This window comes from Helianthus annuus, chromosome 16, assembly GCF_002127325.2.
Source record: "Helianthus annuus cultivar XRQ/B chromosome 16, HanXRQr2.0-SUNRISE, whole genome shotgun sequence".
NCBI lineage: Eukaryota > Viridiplantae > Streptophyta > Magnoliopsida > Asterales > Asteraceae > Helianthus > Helianthus annuus.
In genome coordinates, this window is record NC_035448.2 from 133,046,445 (window position 1) to 133,069,952 (window position 23,508).

At 39.2% G+C, this 23,508-nt stretch overlaps 1 long non-coding RNA gene across 1 annotated transcript; it reads left to right on the forward strand.

Moving 5' to 3' along the window:
• The first annotated feature begins 20,469 nt into the window (after positions 1-20,469).
• On the forward strand, positions 20,470-23,056 carry LOC110916307. The gene is made up of 2 exons (XR_002579637.2): positions 20,470-21,005; positions 22,546-23,056. It is a non-coding gene; the product is annotated as an uncharacterized LOC110916307 (long non-coding RNA).
• Positions 23,057-23,508: the final 452 nt, after the last annotated feature.

Sequence of the window (23,508 nt, forward strand, 5' to 3'; positions counted from 1 at the left end):
GGCGCATTTGTAATCATTAAGTAATTCAACCCATCGACGTTGACGCATATTCAATTCCTTCTGTTTGAAGATATGCTCGAGACTCCTGTGATTGGTGTAAATAGTGCACTTGGTACTGTACAGGTAGTGTCGCCATATCTTAAGTGCAAAAACAACAGCTCCCAGCTCTAAATCGTGCGTCGTGTAATTCCATTCGTGAACCTTAAGTTTGCGCGAAGCGTAAGCAATGACCTTGTCGCGCTGCATTAACACACATCCAAGACCCTGGATGGATGCATCACAATAGACCACAAAATCGTCCGTGCCCTCTGGCTATGAGAGGATAGGTGCACTGCAAAGTCTATCCTTTAAGTGCTGAAAAGCAGTTTCCTGCGTGTTGCCCCAACGGTAGGTGACACCCTTCCGTGTCAGTAGTGTAAGCAGCTGGGCGATCTTTGAGAAATCCTTAATGAACCGTCTGTGGTATCCCGCCAAACCTAAGAATTGGCGTATTTCCGTTGGTGTACGTGGTGCAGGCCAGTTCCTGATTGAATCTACCTTGGATGGATCAACATGGATCCCATCCTTGTTCACTACGTGACCTAGAAAGTGGACTTCACGAAGCCAGAAGTCACATTTCGAAAACTTAGCGTACAGCTGTTCCTTTCGAAGGAGTTCCAAAATGAGTCGTAAGTGCTGCTCGTGCTCCTCCTGACTCTTAGAGTAGATCAGGATGTCGTCAATGAAAACTCTCACGAATTTGTCTAACTAGGGTTTGCACACCCTGTTCATAAGGTCCATGAATACGGCAGGCGCGTTCGTTAACCCGAACGGCATGACACGAAACTCGTAGTGGCCGTAGCGAGTTCTGAATGCGGTTTTGGAGACGTCCTCATCCCGGACTCTCAGCTAATGGTAACCTGACCTTAAGTCTATCTTGGAGTAGTAACACGACCCTTGCAACTGGTCGAATAAGTCGTCTATACGCGGAAGAGGATAACGGTTCTTCACCGTCACCTTGTTGAGTTCCCGGTAGTCTATGCACATCCTGAAGGTACCGTCCTTCTTTTTCACAAATAACACTGGAGCTCCCAAGGCGAAGAGCTAGGGCAAATAAAGCCCTTTTCCTAGAGCTCTTGTAGTTGCTTTGACAGTTCTTCCAGTTCAGTTGGAGCTAAGCGATACGGTGCGTGAGCTATAGGTGCTGTCCAGAACTATAGGAATGAGGTCGATAGGGAACGTCTGACCAGCGAGGATAAGATTACAACCCTGAACTATGTACGGCCTCTAGACCTTTACCATTAACTAACACTACGACACGTTGGGTGTTCAAGGGAGTTGGTGTACGTTTTAACATTCGACTAACTTTCAAAGACATATATTTGGTATTCACACCTGAATCAAACAATATAGTAACATAGAAGTCGACAAGAAGAAACTTACTCATTATTACGTTAAGGTCGTTCCTTGCGTCACCCTAACCAATCACGTACACGCGACCTCGGCGTCATTGTTTCCATTGTTTCCCCCAACGCTATCCCCACTGTCGCCCCTGTTTCCATGGTCGTGGTTCTGAGTCTGGTCTTGGTTTATTTGTGGGCAATGCCTCTTGTAGTGATCTTTAGCATCATACTGAAAACATCCTTTAAAACTCTGTTGTTGCTGCTGATTCTGCGGAGGTTGAGGCGGTCGTTGTTGTTCTTGAGTTACAGGACGTGAGTTTCGACAATCCTTAGCTTCATGACCAATCTTGAGACACCGCTGGCAACGACCCTTGTTGCACTGACCACTGTGGTGTCTGTTACAATTGTTGCACCATGGGTGAATTCCTCGATATCTTTTCTGCCCGCGACTACCAGAAGGCTGCTGGCTGGGGCTCTGGTAATCATCTATCTTTCGCTGCTGCGCTCGGGACTGAATCGTAGCGGAACCCTTGCTCAAGTTTCCATCCCACTTGCGTTTGTTGCCACTAGGAGTAGCGGGAGTAGCAGAAGTGGTAGCGGTAGTAGTAGCGCTGATACGTCTAGGCAGCTTGTTCTGTTCCACTGCCTGATCGGTGAGTCTATGAGCAAGACGCTGGATGTCTTGGATGTTGTCCAGGTTAGCCGATGTCACATGGCTCTGAATCTCTGAGGCTAGACCCTTGAGGTACAATTCGATACGCTTGATTGGAGGGTCCACCATGGTTGGACACAAGATGGCCAGTTCGTTCGACCGTTTCATATAAGCTTCAATTTCTGACCCCGTCATTTTTAAATGGTAAAGCTCCACTTCCAACTTGTGGATGTCATCACGCGTGCAGTATTCCCTTTAAATGAGTTCCTTTAAATCGTTCCAAGGGGTGGCGTTAGCAGCTGCCAACCCTAGAATCTGAATTTGCGCGTTCCACCAGGTTAGCGCGATTCCTTCTAACGTACCAGTGGCGTACTTGACCCTGCGAGCCTCAGGGCATTCACACATCTCGAACACTGACTCGAGCTTCTCAAACCAATGGAGTAGTCCCACTGCTCCTTCTGTGCCACTGAATGTGCTTGGACGACAGTCCATGAAGTTCTTAAATGTGCAGACAGGTTGCTGTGCGTTCTGACCCGTTGTGCGAGGAAAAATAGGTCAAGGTTAAGCGCGAGAGTTGGGTCACGAGAGTAGGATCTAACATCCTAGGATAGGTTTGGAATAGCAGGTTATACCTCCTGCTTGTGCGGCTGCAAGCGCCGCAGCAACTTGTTCGTTAATGAGAGCCGTCAACTGGGCTTAAATCATGTTAACACGTCCAGACATGATCGAGTAGTAAAAGTAGCATAAGTAAGAATGGTTCGCGAGTAGTACGATGACAGAAGAGTGTAAGCACATAGGCATTCTCATGTAATAGGGTCATCTGTATCTAAGTGTACTATGAGCAAAGTTCTATGTAATTCTAGCATGCAGGTAATAAACACAAACCATATTACCTAGGATGTTGAGTCTTGCACGTGGAGCGAAGCGTCGTTGTGGATCGTTGAGAGCACTGTTCTGGTTATAGTCTGGTTTTAATAAAAACGTTTTCCCATATTAAAACCAAGTTCTCTATAACCAATGGCTCTGATACCAATCTGTCACACCCCCAAAATCCACACGCGGAGTGCCACCGCTTGGAGGCGTGACATGACCAGGATCAGGCCACCAATCATATCAAACATAGCATCTAATATTAAAAGTAGTTAATTTAATTCATCACGACATGATTGATGTTCAACAAAACGTAAATTAAGTAGCGTAAGCATAATATGAAAACCCAAAGTAAAGTTATAAGTTCAATTTGTTTATCATAACGTCGATGATCCGTATCCCACAACGACCTGCTCCTTCTTGTGCATGCTCCATATGTACCTAAGGTCCTGCAAGGCATGCAGCAGAGAGTCAACAACTAGTTGAGCGAGTTCACAGTTAATAGTTCAGTAATAGTATAGTGTGAGTAGTAGTATGTTCGTTCGTTATGTCATGTATCGTATTAGTTTCCATCGCGGCCTCCCAGGCAGGTATGCGAAGATATTAGGGGATGTTTATCCCAAGTATTCTAGACTAGGTATATTTGTATCGCGGCCTCCCAGGCAGGTGTGCGAAGATTAGTAAATTTAGTTCACGGCCTTCCTATGGCAGGTGTGCGAAGTCAGTCATAATATCGCGGCCAACCCTTGGCAGGTGTGCGAAGATCAGTTCAATAAGTGTTACTAGTCTAGCTGTATCCTGTCGTTAGGTCCTATCATCTGAGTATATACAGTAAGTCATCCAATCCCATTCCCACCCGGGAACCCCATGCCTTGGCTGTGTGAACTCACCGTGGTTTGCTCGGCAGATACACGAAAGGTTTCTTGAACTAAGAGTGGTCAACCACGTCCTAACAGGGTTACCATACAAGTCAGGTTTTTGGTTCAAGTAAAGCACGTATGGTTATACAGAGTTAATACGTTACAAACACGTATAGATCATGGCAACACTTAACAGTCAAGTAATACATAAAGAAGCCCAAAAGTAATCGGCCCAACATGTTGTGCGATCCACAACATGTTGTGCGATCCAACATATCTCGGCCCAACTATAATTAAGCCCAACACATGAGTAAAGAGTCCATACATTTACGGCCCAATAAATAAAACAACTTGTGCGATCCGGATGGGCTTGCCCGACCCGGTTGGGTTGTGCGATTGAGATTAGTCCAGCCCAATAAATAACATACGGCCCAAATAAACAAATAATGGTCTTGTGCGGTCCGGCTGATCATGTACGATCGGGTTGGGTTGTGTGTTTGTGACTTGGGCTTCAAGGCCCAACAGTTATCAAAAGAACATAACTTGTGCGATCCAATGGTCTTGCTTGTGCGACTGGGGCACCTTGTGCGACACGAAGTCTTGTGCGAGTGGCCCCTTGTGCGTTCGGATCAGATTTGTGTGATCTGATCTTGTACAGCTTGAACTTGTGCGATTGTTTTAATTACCGGATATCATGCAAATCGGTTACTATCATTCAAGTTTCCAAACATATGATATCAATTAACAGTTAATCGGTTTCCAAATTTATAACAACCAATCAACACAATCAAAGATTCTATCCAACCATTAATCGATCAAACAAGCATTTTCTAAGCAAATTCTTATGAACTCTATCATAATCAAACATGAACAACATAGCCAACATCTTACTAAATCGTATGATTCGGTCCGATTACTAGTATACATACTAACTTAACAATTGCGCATATCATTCGTATATGAACACGCACATCAGCCGATTAACAAACATGAAGCCGATTAGCATTTACACAAATCCAAAAACATATATCCAACCGATTACTTGGATGAAAGCCGATTCATATACATATAAGAATACCATTGATCATCATACGTACACCTCAAATCATGCAATCGAAACATGTAATCATACACAATCAAAGCATCATCTATTAAAGCAAACAACATCAAGCACTAACCGATTAGGAGTAGAAGAGGGTGATCCGAATAAAGATCTTCGATATAGATGGATGTTCGGCTGCCTTTGATTCCGGTCGAGAGAGAGAGAGAGAGAGAGAGAGAGAGAGAGAGAGAGAGAGAGAGTATGTGTTCTAGGGTTTGTGTGTGTGAAGGTGTTTTGGTAACAATGTGTGATGGTTACAAACACCCTAATTGTTAATCGATCAAAGGGGGATGGGCCGAACCCCACTTGGGCTGCCCTATGGGTCTGCGTACAAGAATGAGGCCCAAAAGGGCTTGTGCGATCGGTGAGTCTTGTACGGTTCGGGTTTCATACATTTTTGTGCGATCTTATTACATACATACATGCATAACACACATTCACATAACACACTAACACATATTTCATTAATCAAATAATATGACTCACATAAGCACGTAGCGTTACACAAAGTAGGTTCGAATTACGAGTTGTCACATTGTTGTAGCAGACTTAGCATCATTTTCTCATTTTTATATTTCTTCTTGTCATCGGCACTCATATCTTTGATCGCAACTTCCTCTTCATCATCATTTAACGGTCTCACATACTTTGTTTCAACACACTCCCATGCATCTAGGTAGTTAGCTTGTACCCAGTTCTCGAAAGGACTTTCCCATCCTTTATATTCTTCAATGTTCAATAGTTTGGGTGGTTTTTGCATTGTTCCCGTTTCGTTTTCGAGCATTGTGTTTTGTGCAACAGTAATCGGGGTAACCGGAGTAGCGAATGCGTTGTAAAATTCCTCATCCATTTTTAGATTTCAAAAATTTTCACAACAGTCCTTAAAAGCGAAATCAGAACTCTTGAATGTCCTTAAAAGCGAAATCAGGACTATTGAATGTCCTTAAAAGCGAAATATCAATGTTCAGAAAAGCGAAACCTCTGGTCTTGTTCACTGGAGCGAAATCAGTATGTTCAAATGAACGAAACCTTCTGATATGGTGACACAACAGCGAAATATGATGGTAATTATGAGCGAAATCAAAGATTTGTGTAGATATGAGCGAAACTAACCCTGTCACAAGAGCGAAATCATGGGATGTCTGTATAAGCGAAACCTAATCAGAACCAATTTTAGTTCATTTTTAATTCGTATTTCAATGCCAAACTCTCAGGGATTTATCTATGTCCAATTACGCACAATCTGTGAAATTTTGAGTTGATTTTGACCGATAAAACTATCTGAAAAGATGAAAGAAGGTGTAGAAGTAAGAAAACAAGATGAACTCCAGCTATTCTCTGCAGAACTCCTCCTCCTGAAGCTCTGATACCACTTGTAGGATCATGTTTCGACCTGAACGAGTCGTTCAGAGGAGTTTTGATCAGATACAGGTGCGGAAAACAAGTATCTGACTTAGAAACATCTAGCAAATCACTTTTAACACCTTTTCGTATTGATTTGACAACGATTACATCCAAATCTCACCCCGGCAGCACTTCGGTATGGAATTGCAAGACTATTATTCTGATTTCGCTTATGTGACCTATATATAGGGTAGATGGTTTCGCTCTTAGGAACATGTCCATATGAGCGAAACCCTAACATGTCCTAATAAGCGAAACCCTAGGTCCATATAAGCGAAACCCTTATCTAATTACATACATTTTCCAGTTTTCTCGTAAAACATGCCCTGATCTAACAATCTAAGACTAAGACACGATACAAGACGAAGTCGACAGATGCATGCACCAACACTTCCAATCAGCCTTTTGTTGATTCTTCCGAGGCCACCTGGCTTTGTCTCCTAAACCCTGTATAGCATACATTAGTTCAGGTATATTAACAGAAAAACAATATTCAGATAACTCAGGATACTCCTCAGGATCCTCGTCTTCAACAACATTCACTTTCTTGCTGTCATTTCTACCATATGGCTTGGAGCGATATGGTTTGTATGAGGATTCTAACTTCCTGTTAGTTGATTCATATGTTAAGGATGCATTCATCCTCTCTTGCATTTTCTTATCATCTTCCAGCCTGATATATCTCAAAGCCCTGTTCCGAGCTTCATCTAAGTTCCTGCAAGGATTCATCACAAGACCTTGATAAAATTGGGAATCTTTTTGCAGTCCCATCTTGAATGCTTAGACTGTTGTAGTAACATCAAGGTGTGGGATATCCAAGGATTCCTTGCTGAATTTGTCCACATAATCCCTTAGGGATTCTTGAGGTCCGTGAGTTATCCTGTAGTTGTTAATTTTTCAAAACTCCTACTGCAAGAAAATTTACTATTAAATAAATTCACTAAATGGGCAAATGATGTAATTGAGTGCGGAGGAACGTTCAAGAGCCATTTTAAGGCTGATCCGGTTAGGGTAGAACCAAAGCCCTTGCACAAGCATGCTTCTTTAAGATCTGGAGGGATAGGATTGATTTCCGTTCTTTCCCTATACTGGGCAATATGCTCCTCAAGATCCGTGGTTCCATCATAAAGCTTTATGTTGGGAGTTTGGAATCTTTTTGGGATTTCAGCATCACAAATAGGATGCACAAACCGAGATATCCTGTGGCTATCCTGAGATACTTCAGGAATTGGCTGAACCACCCCAGGTACACTGGATATCATATCCTTTAGCTTCTGATGTTCCCTAGACAATGCTGATGTCACACCTGCATCCTGTAAAGATCCAATTCCGTTAGTAGCAAGTGTATTATTAGTATTAGATACACTAATGATCTGAGGATTCTGTCCATATCCTGAAGCATATCCTGAGCTTCTCTCAGTTGACATTCTAACTGAAGAGGGTATCTCAGGAGTGTGATTCTGGGGACGGCTAGGCACAATATTTCCCCGGTTATCCTCAGTATAAACAGCAGAACTGAAGTTCAAAGCCCTGTGCTACAAGGGAGTGACAGTATCCTCAGTGGGTCTGCTTGAGCTGGATTTCAAGAGTTGTATTTCTCTTAAAATCATTCGATTGGTCTCCTGCTGCTGCCTCATCTGTTCCTGCACACTGCCAAACAAGGTCAGAATTTCATCGTTAGAGGCCAGAATAGGGGTCGATTCCTTAATACTCCGAGTAGGTATAATATCCTGAGGTTGTGAGGAGGCTTGCATCCTTGGAGGAGGTGGAGGGAGCACCGAATCGATTGTTGCTGAAGTTGAAGCAGACACAGTAGAAGAGCTCATGCTTGATCTCGAGGTCATTGCAAACAATGCAGTAAAAAGTTTGGAAAATACAAAACCAAGTAGTGATCTTGCAAAAGTTTTTAGAAAAAATAGCACCACTTGCCCCACGGTGGGCGCCAAATTGTTTTGGTCAAAAATTACCGAAGCAATTAAGTGATCAAATTAGTTAAGTGAGGTAGTGTGCTAAGAGAATGTGTTCAAAAATGTATTAATTAAGTGGTTTGCAAAAACCGTTTCAGGATACGGCTCAGGATATTGAGCTGTATCTACGATCAAACAATGAGCAAAAAAGGTAAAAGGTGACACGGGATATACGAGGAAAGCCCTTGATCAATCTAGATCGCCGGCACAAAACTTCGGGAGCTGACAATCGCAGCTTCCTTGTTCTTCTTATTGCTTTAAACGTCAGGATACAGTGCAGGATATTGATCAGATCGCTAAGTGTTACAATGTTTGTTGTGAAAGTGAAAGTTGCGAGAGAGAAAAGTGTGAGAGCAGTGAGTGTTTTTGTTGTGTCCTATTCGATCTGATTTATCATCTATTTATAGCTAGTAAACTAAAACAAAATCTCCTATAAGTATGGGATGCCTTCGAATATTCTTTATTAGCCGTTGGAGACCAAGTAAAGCGGGTTCAACGTCCTTCTTCGAACAACTTAGAGCGAGTCTTCCGGAGAAAAGGTCCTTATGAATGTTACAAGCTTGGACTCATATTCCTGCACATAACCTGTTAGTGATCCTCAGGATACCATTCAGGATGTTACCAATATCCTGAATGCGTAACCCGGGGTATGAACACATATCATATAATCAATATATAGCTCAAGATATTGACCAGGATATAAGCTCAAAATTTCACCCATAACAATTATCAAAACCCCTTCAGGTGAATCTGTCACTATTCAAGGAGATACACAATATGGGTTGCCCAACAATGTGTCTGTTCTCAAGGTATCGCAGTGTTTGAGGAGCGGATGTGTCGTCTACATGGCACAAGTGTCTGTGAATGACCCGAAGCCTAAGATCGAAGATATTCAAATCATCTCTGAGTATCCTGAAGTCTTTCCTAAGGAGTTACCTGGATTACCTCCTGAGAGGCAAGTAGAGTTCAGGATAGACATTCTGCCAGGATCTGCACCTATTGCACGAGCTCCTTACCGTCTAGTGCCTACTGAAATGAAAGAGCTCAGAACTCAATTGGACGATTTACTGGAAAAAGGTTTCACACAACCTAGCTCTTCGCCATGGGGAGCTCCAATATTGTTTGTGAAGAAGAAGGATGGATCAATGCGCTTATGCATTGATTATCGTGAATTAAATAAGGTAACGATCAAGAATCGTTATCCCTTACCCAGGATCGAAGATTAATTGATCAGCTCCAAGGGGCGAGCTTCTTCTCGAAGATTGATTTGAGATCTGGGTACCATCAACTCAAAGTCAGAACTAAAGATGTGCCTAAGACAACTTTCAAAACAAGGTATGGACATTTTGAGTTTTTAGTGATGCCTTTCGGGCTCACTAATGCACCAGCAGCATTCATAGACCTCATGAATAGAGTCTGCAAACCATACTTAGATAAGTTTGTCATCGTCTTTATAGATGACATACTTATCTATTCTCGTAGCCAAGTTGACCATGAGAAGCACCTTCGATGCATCTTAGGATTGCTTCGACAGGAGAAACTGTATGCTAATTTCTCCAAGTGCGAGTTCTGGCTTCGCGAAGTCCAATTCCTTGGACATGTTGTTAGTGAGCGTGGCATCCAAGTTGATCCCGCCAAGATAGAAGCCATTATGAACTGGGAAGCACCAAAGACACCAACAGAAATTCACAGCTTTTTGGGATTAGCTGGATATTATAGAAGATTCATTGAGAACTTCTCGAGGATAGCTGCACCATTAACTTCTTTGACCCGTAAGAATGTAAAATTTGATTGGGGTCCAAAACAACAAGAATCCTTTGAGATTTTTAAGCAGAAATTGAGCAATGCTCCGGTGTTGACATTACCTGAAGGAATTGAAGAGTTTGTCGTATACTGTGATGCTTCACACACTGGTATGGGTTGTGTACTTATGCAGCGAGGCAAGGTGATTGCCTATGCATCACGACAACTAAAAGTGCGTGAAAAGAATTACACCACCCATGATTTAGAATTGGGTGCCGTTGTATTCACACTTAAGTTATGGATATATTATTTATATGGAACTAAATGTGTGATCTATTCAGATCACAAAAGTCTCCAACACTTGTTCAATAAAAAAGAACTCAATATGAGACAACGTCGCTGGATGGAAACTCTAAATGACTATGATTGCGAAATTCGCTACCATCCTGGTAAAGGGAATGTGGTCGCTGATGCTCTAAGCCGAAAGGAAAGAGTCAAACCTATCATAATTAATGCCAAGAGCATTGAATTGAAGAATAGTCTGAATGAAAGACTATTAGCTTCACAGAAAGAAGCTATTTTGGAAGCTAACTTTTCAGATGAAAAGTTAAGTGTAACTGCTGAACAGTTAGTCCCTAGCAAGGATGGAATCCTCAGACTGAATGGAAGAATTTAGGTTTCTATTCATGGAGGACTTCGAGATGTAATCCTCCAAGAAACACACAACTCCAAATACTCAGTTCACCCTGGAGGTGACAAAATGTATCAGGATTTGAAGGCTAATTATTGGTGGATAGGTTTGAAGAAATCTATTGCCACACATGTAGCTAAGTGCCTGACTTGTGCTCAGATTAAAGCTGAACATCAAAAGCCATCAGGTCTGCTTCAACAGCCAGAACTTCCCACATGGAAGTGGGAGATGGTAACTATGGATTTTATAACCAAGTTACCTAAAACAAGGCATGGAAATGATACCATATGGGTCATAGTTGATAGACTGACTAAGTCAGCACATATCTTACCCATCAAGGAGACTCATAGCTCCGACAAGTTAGCCCAGTTATACATGGATAAGATTGTATCTCTCCACGGAGTGCCAGTATCTATTATATCCGATAGAGATACTAGATACACCTCTCACTTTTGGAAAAGTTTCCAACAATCTTTGGGCACTCGTTTAAATTTTAGTACTGCTTACCATCCTCAGACAGATGGGCAGAGTGAGCGTACAATTCAAACTTTGGAAGACATGCTTCAAGCATGTGTTATTGATTTGGGAGGTAGTTGGGATGATCACCTACCCTTGATCGAGTTCTCCTATAACAATAGCTACCATACTAGCATTCAGGTTGCGCCTTTTGAGGCATTATATGGTAGAAAATGCAGAACGCCTGTTTGTTGGGTACAAGTAGGAGAAGCTCAGATATCAGGACCTGATATAGTCCTTGAAACGACGGACAAGATTGTCCAGATTCCTGATCGCCTGAAAGCTGCCAGGGATAGGCAGAAAAGTTATGCTGATAAGAGGCGAAAACCTCTAAAGTTTGAGGTTGGCGATAAAGTCTTACTAAAAGTATCACCCTGGAAAAGTGTGATGCGTTTTGGTTAAGCAAGGCAAGTTAAGCCCTAGATATATCGGACCATTCGAGATTATCGAATGTGTCGGTAGTGTAGCCTATAAGCTAAACTTGCCTAAAGAGCTGAGTGGAATTCATAATGTGTTCCACATCTGTAATCTCAAGAAATGTCTAGCTGATGAATCGCTAGCTATGTCTCATAAAGACGTACAGATTGATGAAAGCCTGAGGTTTGTTGAAAGACCTATATCAATCGAAGATCGTCAGATTAAAAAGCTCCGAAGGAAGCACGTGCCTATAGTAAAGGTTAAATGGGATGCCCGTAGAGGCCTTGAGTATACGTGGGAAGTTGAGTCCACTATGCGACAGAAGTACCCTCACTTATTCCAGTAAATCTCGGGGTTGAGATTTCTTTTAAGGGGGTGAGGATGTAACACCACATAAAAACGTGTTCAATGATGTATAGACACGTGTCCTAAACTCTGATTATATGAAAGTTTGAGTTTGAAGGACTAAAGTTGACAAATGATGAAATTATGTATGCAAAGGGACTAAAAGTGTCAACATGCCAAACTTGTGCCTCTGAATGACCATACGTGAAGAATATATTCTTAAACGAGTGATTAATTGGATATAAGAAGCCGTGTGTGGAAATAATCGGAGGATTATAAAATACAAGGGTTAAACGTGTCAACATGTTAATTCTGACCTCTGAGTGACCTTTTAATGAACCCGAGGCTTCGAATTATTCAAATATACTCTCAAGAATAAGTGGTATAAATTTCACGTGGTTTTGAGATCGTTAAGCAAGTTTTCAAGGCTTTAGGTGAAAAGTGTCAATGCGATGAAACTTGTGTTTATAGTGATATTTAACGAAACCGAGCCTAACGAAGTTTGATTATACATCCTTGAGCCTCTACAAATTAACTACAAAGGCCTTATATGTTAAAAATGAGGTTGTATAAGGTTTTAACCTGATTTACAGGTTGTCGCGGCCCGCGTAGACTCTTGCTGAGTCTTACGCGGCCCGCCTAAAAACGCCCAGCGTAGAAAAATGAGGACAGGTGCAGGTTCAGCTTTAAACCGACTTTAACCTCATTCAATCGATGCCAGGGGCTGTTGGACGGATTTATTTTACCACTAGGACACCTGGGGTGATCCTAGGAGGCTCCATTACAGCTGCAAATGATCCATGAGCTTGGAAATTAGCATATAACGAGCTTTAGTCTAGTGTTCATATGCACTTCATTTGCAACAACATTCAAAGAACACACATCTGGAGCTTGCAGGCATTAGGAAGAGATTGTCAAATGTAGAAAAGATAGCAAGGACCATTAGTAAGAGTTTTAAACACTGCTTAGTCCTTTTAATTAGCTTAAAAACCGAAAAGTCAAATATATCGTAATTAAGCTTTGACTTTCGGTTTAATCATAAATGGTCCAGCCACTGACCGAAAAGAAAGTGGTTATGGAACCATATTAAGGTAGGTGATTAACCCTTAAAAGGGCACCTCCTAATAATTTCATTTGACTAGTTAATTATCGGGTCAAACTAGTTTGACAAAAAGTCAAACTGAACAGAAAGTTTAAAAATGACTTAAATTAATAAAACAGAGGTTCTAAATTATATTTTAACATTCTAGTGACTTGGTAATTAATATTAGAACATGATTAATCAGTCCTAACCCGACAATTATCAGTCTAAGGTCAGTTTATAACCGAAAGTCGCAAAAGCTTGACTTTTGCTTTGACTTTCAGTTCAGACCTGTTCAAGCTTAATTCTCCCACATTTTAAGCTTCCATTAGGACCATATTGCTCAGTAGTATAACCCTCAAGAGTTATATTGCTTGGTCCTTAGTAGTTTGAATTATATCCACTTGTTTGTTAATATGCTTATAAATGCCATAAATGCCCTTTTGACATATAAATGAGATTTTTAGAAATGTGAGAGGACAAAAACCTTTGATACTGATATATAAGCTTGTCCCGAAAATTTGACATCAGTTCTTGGTCTCAAATAGGAGTTATGCTCGATATCGAAATTAGAAGCTTTTTATTAATTAATTTGCGATATCTCGCATAATACATGTTTAAACTTGGATTTTAAACCAAAACTCATTACCTACTGTTAAGATATTATTTTTAAGGAATTTTAAGTTTTTGGTCAGATTATAATCTGTTTAAAACATAGAGTTCTTGTGTAATTCGGCTAATGACGATAATACCCTTTTTAGACATAAAATAAGATTAACAAATGATTTGAATGCCAAACCTTTTCCTACTGATTTCATACATTAAATAAATTATTTTGAGCATTTAAAACTGATCACAATCTCAGATTTACATAAACATCTTGATTATCGTCAATTAGCGAGTTTTACACTAATTAGGTGCATAGTATGGTTTAAAAACCATATTTAACACCTAAGACTTGTTACCTACTGAGTTTTTAAACAAATTTAAATATTATTACAGTAGGTATAATTTATGAACTCAGATTACCAAAAATGTCCTTAAAAGCCTATGTGAAATGACCAAAATGCTCTTTCGGGGCATAGTTTGGCCTTAAATGGTAAACCTCACATATATGTAATATATTACTGATGTAATGAGATAAATTAAATATTTTTACTAATTACAAAAGACCAGAACTTCAGTTTGTTATAAAATCTCTTTTATAATTATTAAAATGACCAAAATGCCCTTACGGGACATAAATTGGTTTTAAATACTTTTTGGGCATGTATGTTAACATCTTACTGAAGTATTGACGTATTTTAAGCATAATAACATTTGAGACCTGTATATAATTCATTTGGTTACCCGTTACGCGTTTACGCGTTCGGATCGGTTTATGTGACTAGTTTACGTAAAATAGCCGAAACGGGTTTAACCTTATCATTAAATCCTCAAATTCCAGAATGTGTTTAGTTTACCTATATTATACAAGTATCCAAGCTTGTCGGGTCTAAACCACATTCTATTCCGGTCTCCGCTTAATCTAGCGTTTAGAACTGTAAGGTTTCTTTCTAGCTAGCCGGTCTAAGTCATTGACTTAACTAAAGACCCGTTAGCATCCTAATAGGTTATTAAACCTTCTATACAGATTAAGTAGCATCCAGTAGAAGGTATCATCATAAATGTTTAGGATTATACGGCTGAGTTACCTTTCACATTTAAGCTCAGGTAAATACTTTTAACTTATTTTCCCTTATACGGGCTTGGGATATGGTATTATAATAATACCACTTGGTCGGGTATGAAATCATTTAATCGGATTGTGATTAATAAATTTACATAACCCGTTTTAATCTGTCTTGTTTGATAACATGAACATTGGGGGTTAATACGACCGTGTCCTGGATATCCTCGGCTCATTTCATTTGAAAATGGCCACGACCTATGCACGGGGTGTAGGCATACACCTGACAGATGCAAATGCTAAAATATAAACCCACATGTTGGGGATAACTCCTTTGTGGGTTCTATAAGTGGTGAGTCGGTTAATCACGACCAGCTTCCAAACCGGCCCCAATTGTATGGCAAACATATAAATCTGTATACAAGATTATCTTTAAATAATTGTCCCAAGTGATAAATGATTTGTGCCATATGCACTTAAATCAATTTTCATAAATGTTTTCAAAAGAGTCAGTTAATTGTATTTACCAGTGTAAACTGACGTATTTTCTAAAGACTGATTGACAGGTACCTCTCGTAAATAGGCTGGAGCTATTAGGTGTCGTATAAGAGGATCTTGCAAATCCTTAGATACCTGAAGTATTTTATTTTGTTTTCTTGTATTTTATTTATGATCCGCTTGTGGATCTTATTGCAATCCAGTCTGTATATTCTTTCATCCGGACACTCAGACATTATGGTTTGTAATAGTTTATTCACCAAGCCTTCCGCTGTGCTATTATATTATGTGTATTGACAATGATGATATCAAGTACGTCATGATACTCCCCGCCAGGCCCACCAGTTATATGTGGAAATATCAGGGTGTGACATCTTGATCGGAGGCGGGGGTGGATGGTCTATAGATGGCGGAAGCTTCACATCATAGTCTTTAAATCGTGCGGGTCTAGTTCGAGTTCGTCTCTCCCTTCCTTGTGCGACATTTTCACCATTTTTATTTTGAGTTTCACCAATAAAAGGCTCATTTGTAGTTTCTGTTTGAGGAGTGGTGTTACTCAGCCTATCAAGAATCAGCCGAGTATCATCATCACTTGGGCTGAATTGGTTTGGCACTTCAAGTTCTTCTTCTTCATCATGTTGGTCTTCTGGATTGTCCAAACCCTAATTTTCGGTGCTTGCTTCGTTGGGCCTGCTCAGCCCATCTTCTTCATCCATGAACGTGGTAAACACATCCTCCTCTTCATACCTAATTTGTTCGATTTTTGTGTCAAATGGAAAAATCTTTTCAGCAAATCGAACATCTCTTGAAGTAATGATCTTCCCACTTTTTGGGTCCTAAATTTTGTATCCTTTTGTCCCATTAGGATACCCCATGAATACACCCGGTCTACCTCTTATCTCAAATTTGTCTCCATTTGTTTCAATGCTTCGATAGTAAGCCAAACAACCTAGGACCCTCATATGGTCGTGGTTCGGTTTCTTGCCGTGTAGTAACTTGTATGGAGTTTTTTCTTCAATGACTATTGAGGGTAACCTATTTATGATGTATGTTGCGTCAAGACGCATTCCCCCCAAAATCTTTTCGAGAGACTTGCTTCAAACATGAGGGCACGCGCCGTATCAAGCAAGTGCCTATGTTTTCTTTCTACGATTCGATTTTGTTGCAGAGTATGTGGGCACGTTGTTTCCAACATGATTCCTCGTTCTTCATAGAAGTTCATCATTCGGTTGGAAATGAATCCCCCACCATTGCCACACATTATTCTTTTTATTTTCTTTTCAAATTGTGTTTTGTCCATCTCGTAAAAATGCATTATGCACGTGCTTGCTTCATGTTTATGTTTGAGAAGGTAGACCCATACGGTCCTACTATAGTCAGTCAGCAACTATTGTTAGAAAATAGTTGGCCTTTGTAAACCAAGGCGTACGATACTTACCCCATATATCACAATGAGTAAGTTCGAAACAAACATTTGTTTTGGTCATGCTAGTGGGAAAAGGTAATCTAGTAAATTTAGACTTCATGCAAGAATCAAAAACATTGTTACTGTTCTTAAAGGAAAAATTACTAAGAAACTTTATTTGGGATAACTTCTCATCACTCACATGTCCGAGCCGTTTATGCTATAAATCACTAGTCACCATCATTGCTTTCCTCCTAGCCCCAAGCATCCCCATTTGATATAGACCATCTTCGCACCTACCCGCTCCAATCAATTTCCTCGAACCCAGTCCCTGCATAACAAAGAAACTTGGAAAAAAAAGTTATGGCAAACTTAGATCCTTTGTGAGTTTACTTACTAACAAAAGATTAAAAGTGAATTGTGGAACATGCAACACATCTTGCACTTTTGTTCCATTTTATAAGGTATGGTTGCCCCTTCCTTTGACTGGTATGATTTCTCCATTCGGTATGATTACAGGTTGTTCGTCTCTCGATTCGATTCTCGAGAGCATCGGACCTGTGTGTTATATGTTCCGTACATCCGGAATCGACTATCCATTTATCATTGTGTCTAAACTTACCAGCCATGTTTGCGGTGCGTGGAGGCTCACTATGTGCCGGTTTACCTTCAGCAGTGAAATGCTTCTGGAACTGCTCGTATTGCTCTTTTGTCAGGTTTGTAAACAGGTTCAGTTCCGTTTCCGTGCAGGCCACCTTTGGCTTCACTTTTTCTTGTTTATTCTTCACGTTCCAGCATTCCGGGTAGCCGACTATCTTGAATCATCGATCTCGTGTATGTCCGTCTCTGCCACAGAGATCAAAGTGACCTCTGTTTTCTTTCTGGCCGACCCGGTTTGGTGTCCCACCGTGTTTTGCTGAGGCTTGGAAGGCCATTGTTTCATTCACAGGTTTCTTCCTTCCGTCTATGGATCTTTGCTGCTCATCCTCGGCAATGAGATGGTAGGTATTTCCCAAAGATGGGATTGGTTTGGTGGCAATTATTTGGGTTATAAAGATGGAGAACTCACCATCTAGACCCATAAGAAACTCATAGAGCTGCTTCTTTTCCCTGAGTTCCCTAAGAGATTTTCCAATGCCATAGGTACATCCATTGCATTTGTAAACCAGAGCAGGCAAGAAGGACTGCACCTCATCCCATAATCCACGCAATTTCGTGTAGTAGGCTGAAACAGTCATCCCTTCTTGTCTAGTGTTTGAGATAGCCTGCTTCAATTCATACGCGCGTGGTGCGCTTTTTTTACCAAATCGTTCTTTAAGATCCTTCTGGATTTCTGATGCCAAATTGGCGTATTACACGCTTCCGTGGATCTCTTTCTCCATGGCTGTAGTAAGCCACCCTTTAATCATTGCATTGCATCGCATCCATGCCAAATAACTAGTATTGCCCGCTTCTGGCCCTTTGATGGTTCTATCGATGAAGCCAATCTTGTTCTTGGCGAACAAGAATTCTCCATCTCTTGGACCCAATCAAGGTAGTTGTTGTCGGTCAAGGCGTCGTTGACATGCATCTGCCTCGGATAATCAGAGGGGTGGAGATAGTATGGCGAGTTGTGGTCTGGGTTGTTAGCATCGGTCTTGGCAAGATCTTTGTTTGCACCTTCTGCCATATCGGTGAGATGGTGAGAAAGACTTTTATGATTCGGGTTTGGATTGAGCGTAATGATTACCGCTCTGATACCATAAAGAATATTTTTGGATACAATGAACAAGGAGATACATGCCTAAATAGGCAATACAAGAAATACAAAATTCGAAACATAATGAATGGTAGCCAATATGCACGGCTGTAAATGAGCATGGAAATATGCATGGATAGTTGATTGAGAGAAAAATAAGGGGAGAGAAATATGTAATCTCAATAAAACCCCTAAGCATCCTTCCTAAACCCTAGAGTAATTCCTTCCTGCCATGTTCTTAATCGCACAAAGTAAGGATAATTGTAATAAAGCAAGAATAAATCGACTATAAGCAATTAAAAAAATCTTTCTTTACCTAACAATAGTCGAAATGAAATTGAATACATTTCTTTTTGTAGTTCCAGAAATCAGCAATTAGATTTATCACTTGTGAATCAAACCTCAATTGATAGACTTGCTGAGCTTCCTGCTTGGACACCCACTGCCAATTCAACACAAATCCGAGCTTTTTGTCTACATCTCTTGATTTAAGATGTAAACTTTTTATAGACAAAATTTAACAAACTTTGGTTATTAAAATTATAACTCGAACGTATTGAAATTACGAATTCTAAACTCTGGATTATTATTAATATTATCCAGATATAATCTCCTCCAACCAATTTAGAACTTTTGGAACCAAGTCAACATAATACGGTCCAATACCATAACCCAACTCCACAACTAGTGTTATAGAATAAGTTGTCATATATACGAATATATTAACTTGTCATAGTATTAATATAAACCTAGAATGTTACTTTGAAATAATTTAGCATTGTCATTTGAGAATTAACATGGATTCAGATTCTTTTCTAATAGAGTAAAAGGAGAGAAGGTAAGATTATATGATATACTTAAAGAATTAAATAATCAGAAAACAATACATGTGTTCATATCTACCTCCGATCAAATGCAAACCTAATCTATGATCTGACAATCCAACATCATTCTAGTGAAAAAAAAACAATCAAATGAATCTCATAATAACTTAACAATCCCGTTGATTTTTCACACATCAGATCTTGAACGTAAGGAGATCACAAATCAGGGATAGTAATAAAGCAAACATAAAAAAATAACAATAAAGGTGGTGGATTGATTACGAGTAACAAAGCCTCCTTGAGAAATGAAGACTTAATCTGCCTTCACCACCATATTTTCCTTAACCACAACCGCCTGACGTGGCGGAACCCTAACCGGTTTCTCTGAGTTAATTAGTAAGCCGCTACCATAGCATCGCAGACCTATCACGTTAAATCAAATGATTAGATAAGGATGATAAAAAAAACAACACGATAAACAAATACCAAAAGAAGATTTATTTAATACCTTGAGATTTTATGGTGCAGATAAGAGATAATCAGAAGCACAGAGAATGATTTGCACAACGAATTTGTAAGCCAGAGTTTTAGAAAAAAGGAAAAGGGGAATGTGATTATAGAAAACCTCACAAATCCATATATCGGCGTTTGAGAAATAGGGTTTCAGTTTTAAAGATTGAAGATTCACCACAGAGGAATTGGAAGGAGGAGTAGATTTTGTGATTTGAAATCACACTAAAAAAGGAAACGGTTTTAGCAAAAAGGAAAGTCGACCACTTTAATTTTGGATTCAATTTAGAAATAAATTGTCGCTCATTTACCAATTCCGTGGCTTTAGACGATTGTCACATCATCATAAGAGAGGTAGTTGTATTTTTTTCAGTATCGGAGATAGATGACCCATTAGTGGGACCCATCTTCTCCTTTGTTTAATAGGATAAACAATAAAGTTGGTTGATTTTCTCATTGATATATACCCTTGCTTAATCCAACCTCCATTCACAGTATACCATGAACTTTATGTAATTATATATATATTGATTTCGAGGGATGATAAATCAGGGCATGGATCTACAGAAAACTTATTTCTACTAAGAAAACCTAGGAAACCCAATCTAGACCATTGATCATGATCATCCAATGGCTCATAAAATTTGAAGCATTTTTGAATTAAATTAAATAGAGTGGTAAAGTCAAAAAGGTACTTCAACGGCATATGGGTAAAATTACCTATGATATTATGACATTTTATATATTATATTCATATTGATTAGACATGATGATATGAAAAGGAGAGAGAAGCACAATTACCTATAACCAAGACTCCCATTTCTCTCTTTCTCTCTCATACCTTCATTCTCTCTCTTCTTTATTGTTGTCACCATCACCATCATCATTGTTTCTCTTTCTTCTTTCTTCTTTTCTTTGAGAATTCAAAAAAACTTCTGTGCATTCACCATCATCATCATCCCTTCTCTCATCCTCTCTCTTTCTTCATGTTTCAATCACCAAGAACACACACAAGTGTGTGTGAGAGAATCGTTATTGTTAAAACTCCTTCGTGTTCATGAAGAACACCAAGAACACACACACAAGTGTGTGAGAAAGAAGCAGGCCTGAATCATTCGGTTGCATATGTTTCTAAAGAGAGAAAGTTATTAGAACACCAAGACCAAGAACACACACAAGTGTGTGAGAGAGAAGCAGGTCAGAAATCATTTGGTTCATGGGTTTTTAGAGAGAGAAAGTTGTTAGAACGCCAAGAACACACACACACAAGTGTGTGTGAGAGAATCATTTTTGAAGATCTTCATCGTGTTCATCAGACGGGTCTAGATCCGGTTAGTGTTCTACTAATTGCAAGAACACACTTGATTTTTTTGTTAAAAAGGTTGTCAATAACTTTTTGTGTGCTCAAAGTGTTCTAGTAATGGGTTAATGTTCATGTATTTTGCAGGTTTTTGTTTTTATGTTAAAATGATTTTTAGTTTTTTGATATTTTCAGTTTGTTGACCAATAATTTATGGGTTGGGTTTGTGTTAGGTTTTATAAATTGGATTTGCTTTATTTTGTTTTCTGTTTTTTGTTTAAATTGGGCATCCCAATTATTGGTAGATAATTAGTTTGAAAATCGATAATTGTTACTGTAAAGGTTTCAAAATGTTGTTGGTTAAGTTGTTCTTTTTTTATAATTAGTGTTAAATGTTTCAAATTTTTGCAGGCATAACTAGTTACGTATGTTACATTTCTGCCAGCTAGATTCTAAACTGTTTGTCCTGTATGTTGTAACATATGTTACACTTTCGGACAATATATGGTGCATACATTGTGTTACACATTTTGTTTTGATATGAGTGGATATTGAAATGGTGAATGGTAATTGTTGTATCCTCATCTTAGCAAGTACTCTTTTGCTGACTACTAATATTTGTGTTTTTCATTTCTTGGGCAGGACTGGGACTGGGAAGAAACCTAACAAAACATTATGTGTTTACAAATCTATATCTTTTTAAATGGGTTGAAATGTTATTTTAAATGGGTTGTTAGTTGAAATGTCTTGCTGGCATAATTAGCTACATATGTTGTAATAATGTTACACGTGTTACTTATGTTAAAACCAGCCCTTTCTTGGACATAAAAAGGAGCTACACATATGTAACACATGTTTGTAACGTGTGTTACACTGGAGGGTACCTTTGATGTTGTACAGAAGTTACCCTCCAGTGTAACACATGTTACAAACATGTGTTACATATGTTCAACCTCTTTGTTACCAAAAATCGGGGCTGCACATATGTAACACGTGTTACAACAGGTTTTTACCTACTTGCACGTCTCTATTACAAATGGATGAAAAACAGTTTTTTTAAAACATCCACGGTGTAACACTTGTTTATTTGAAAGTTCTTAAAACAACCGCTGTAACACGTGTTATAATCCCATCTTCAACGTAAAGATACATCCAGTGCAACACGTGTTACAAAAGGAAATTACCTACTTACACATCTCTATTACGTTGATTTAAACAGTTATTTAAAAACATCCACTTTGCAACACTTGTTTATTTGAAAGTTCTTAAAACAACCGTTGTAACACGTGTTACAACTTTTTTAGTGTTGTGCATTTTCCTTTTTATTATCTCATCTTCAGCTTGAAGATACATCCAATGCAACACGTGTTAGGTTTGTTACGTGTTACAAAAGGTTTTTACTTAATGTAATAGTAAGTTTAAATGTTAAAATGTTTTTTTTTAAGATTGGCTGTTAAATGTTAAAATATATAAACTTCATAATTTATTCGGAATATCTCGTTTATTTTACAAATAACTCCGGAAATATTACTTGTGCTATTATGTATTTACTATGGCGGTTGTATTTGCAGGAGTGAGGAGAATGACCAGGTCCGTGACGGGTAGGCTGGCTAATAAGCGAAAGCAGAACGATAAAGAAACAGAACGATAACGAAAGAAGGTAGATGGAGAAACCGATGAAGAATGGGAACAAGAAGTCGATGAAGGGCAGGTGGTGGGTACCTTTGACGTTGTACAGAAGTTACCCTCCAGTGTAACACATGTTACAAACATGTGTTACATATGTTCAACCCCTTTGTTACCAAAAATCGGGGCTGCACATATGTAAGACATGTTTGTAACTTATGTTACACTAGAGGGTAACACATGTATGATCATTTTTGGGTCATTTGTATATATTTAAGTCTGTATAAACCTACAACATTGATACCCCCAAAAAGGTTACACATGTTACGATAGAATGGGAAATGTGTGAAATGGCGTTTGTCAGTAAAACATATAACTTGTAAGGTGATACGACTGTATCTTTAAAACATGTTTACCTATAAGTACTTACATGTTACAGGTTGTATCTTTAAAACATGTTTAAACTGGAAACAGGAAACACTTGCAATGTATAAAGCAGAGTTACAGAAGATGTAACATGTGTAAAACTGGAAACACTTGTGTAACATTTTGGTGTAACACATTTTACAGGTTGTATCTTTAAAACATGTTTACCTATAAGTACTTATAAAATATAAAGCAGAGTAGGAACACAACTTTTAAGGATGTTACATACATTGTAGAGAAGATGTTACATGTGCACACACAATTAACATGTGTAACATCACGACAAGTGTCATGTGTGATCTTTTTTTGTTACCCTAGGGTGCTAAACGTATTACAACGTTCATAACACACGTAAAGTTATACTAACATCCGTCCCTATGTCCACAGATGATATAGAACATACTCCACGTTACCATATTTACTAGTATTCTAATGGCACTAAATTGTGGCCACCGAATGTCAACGAGCAATATCATCTTATT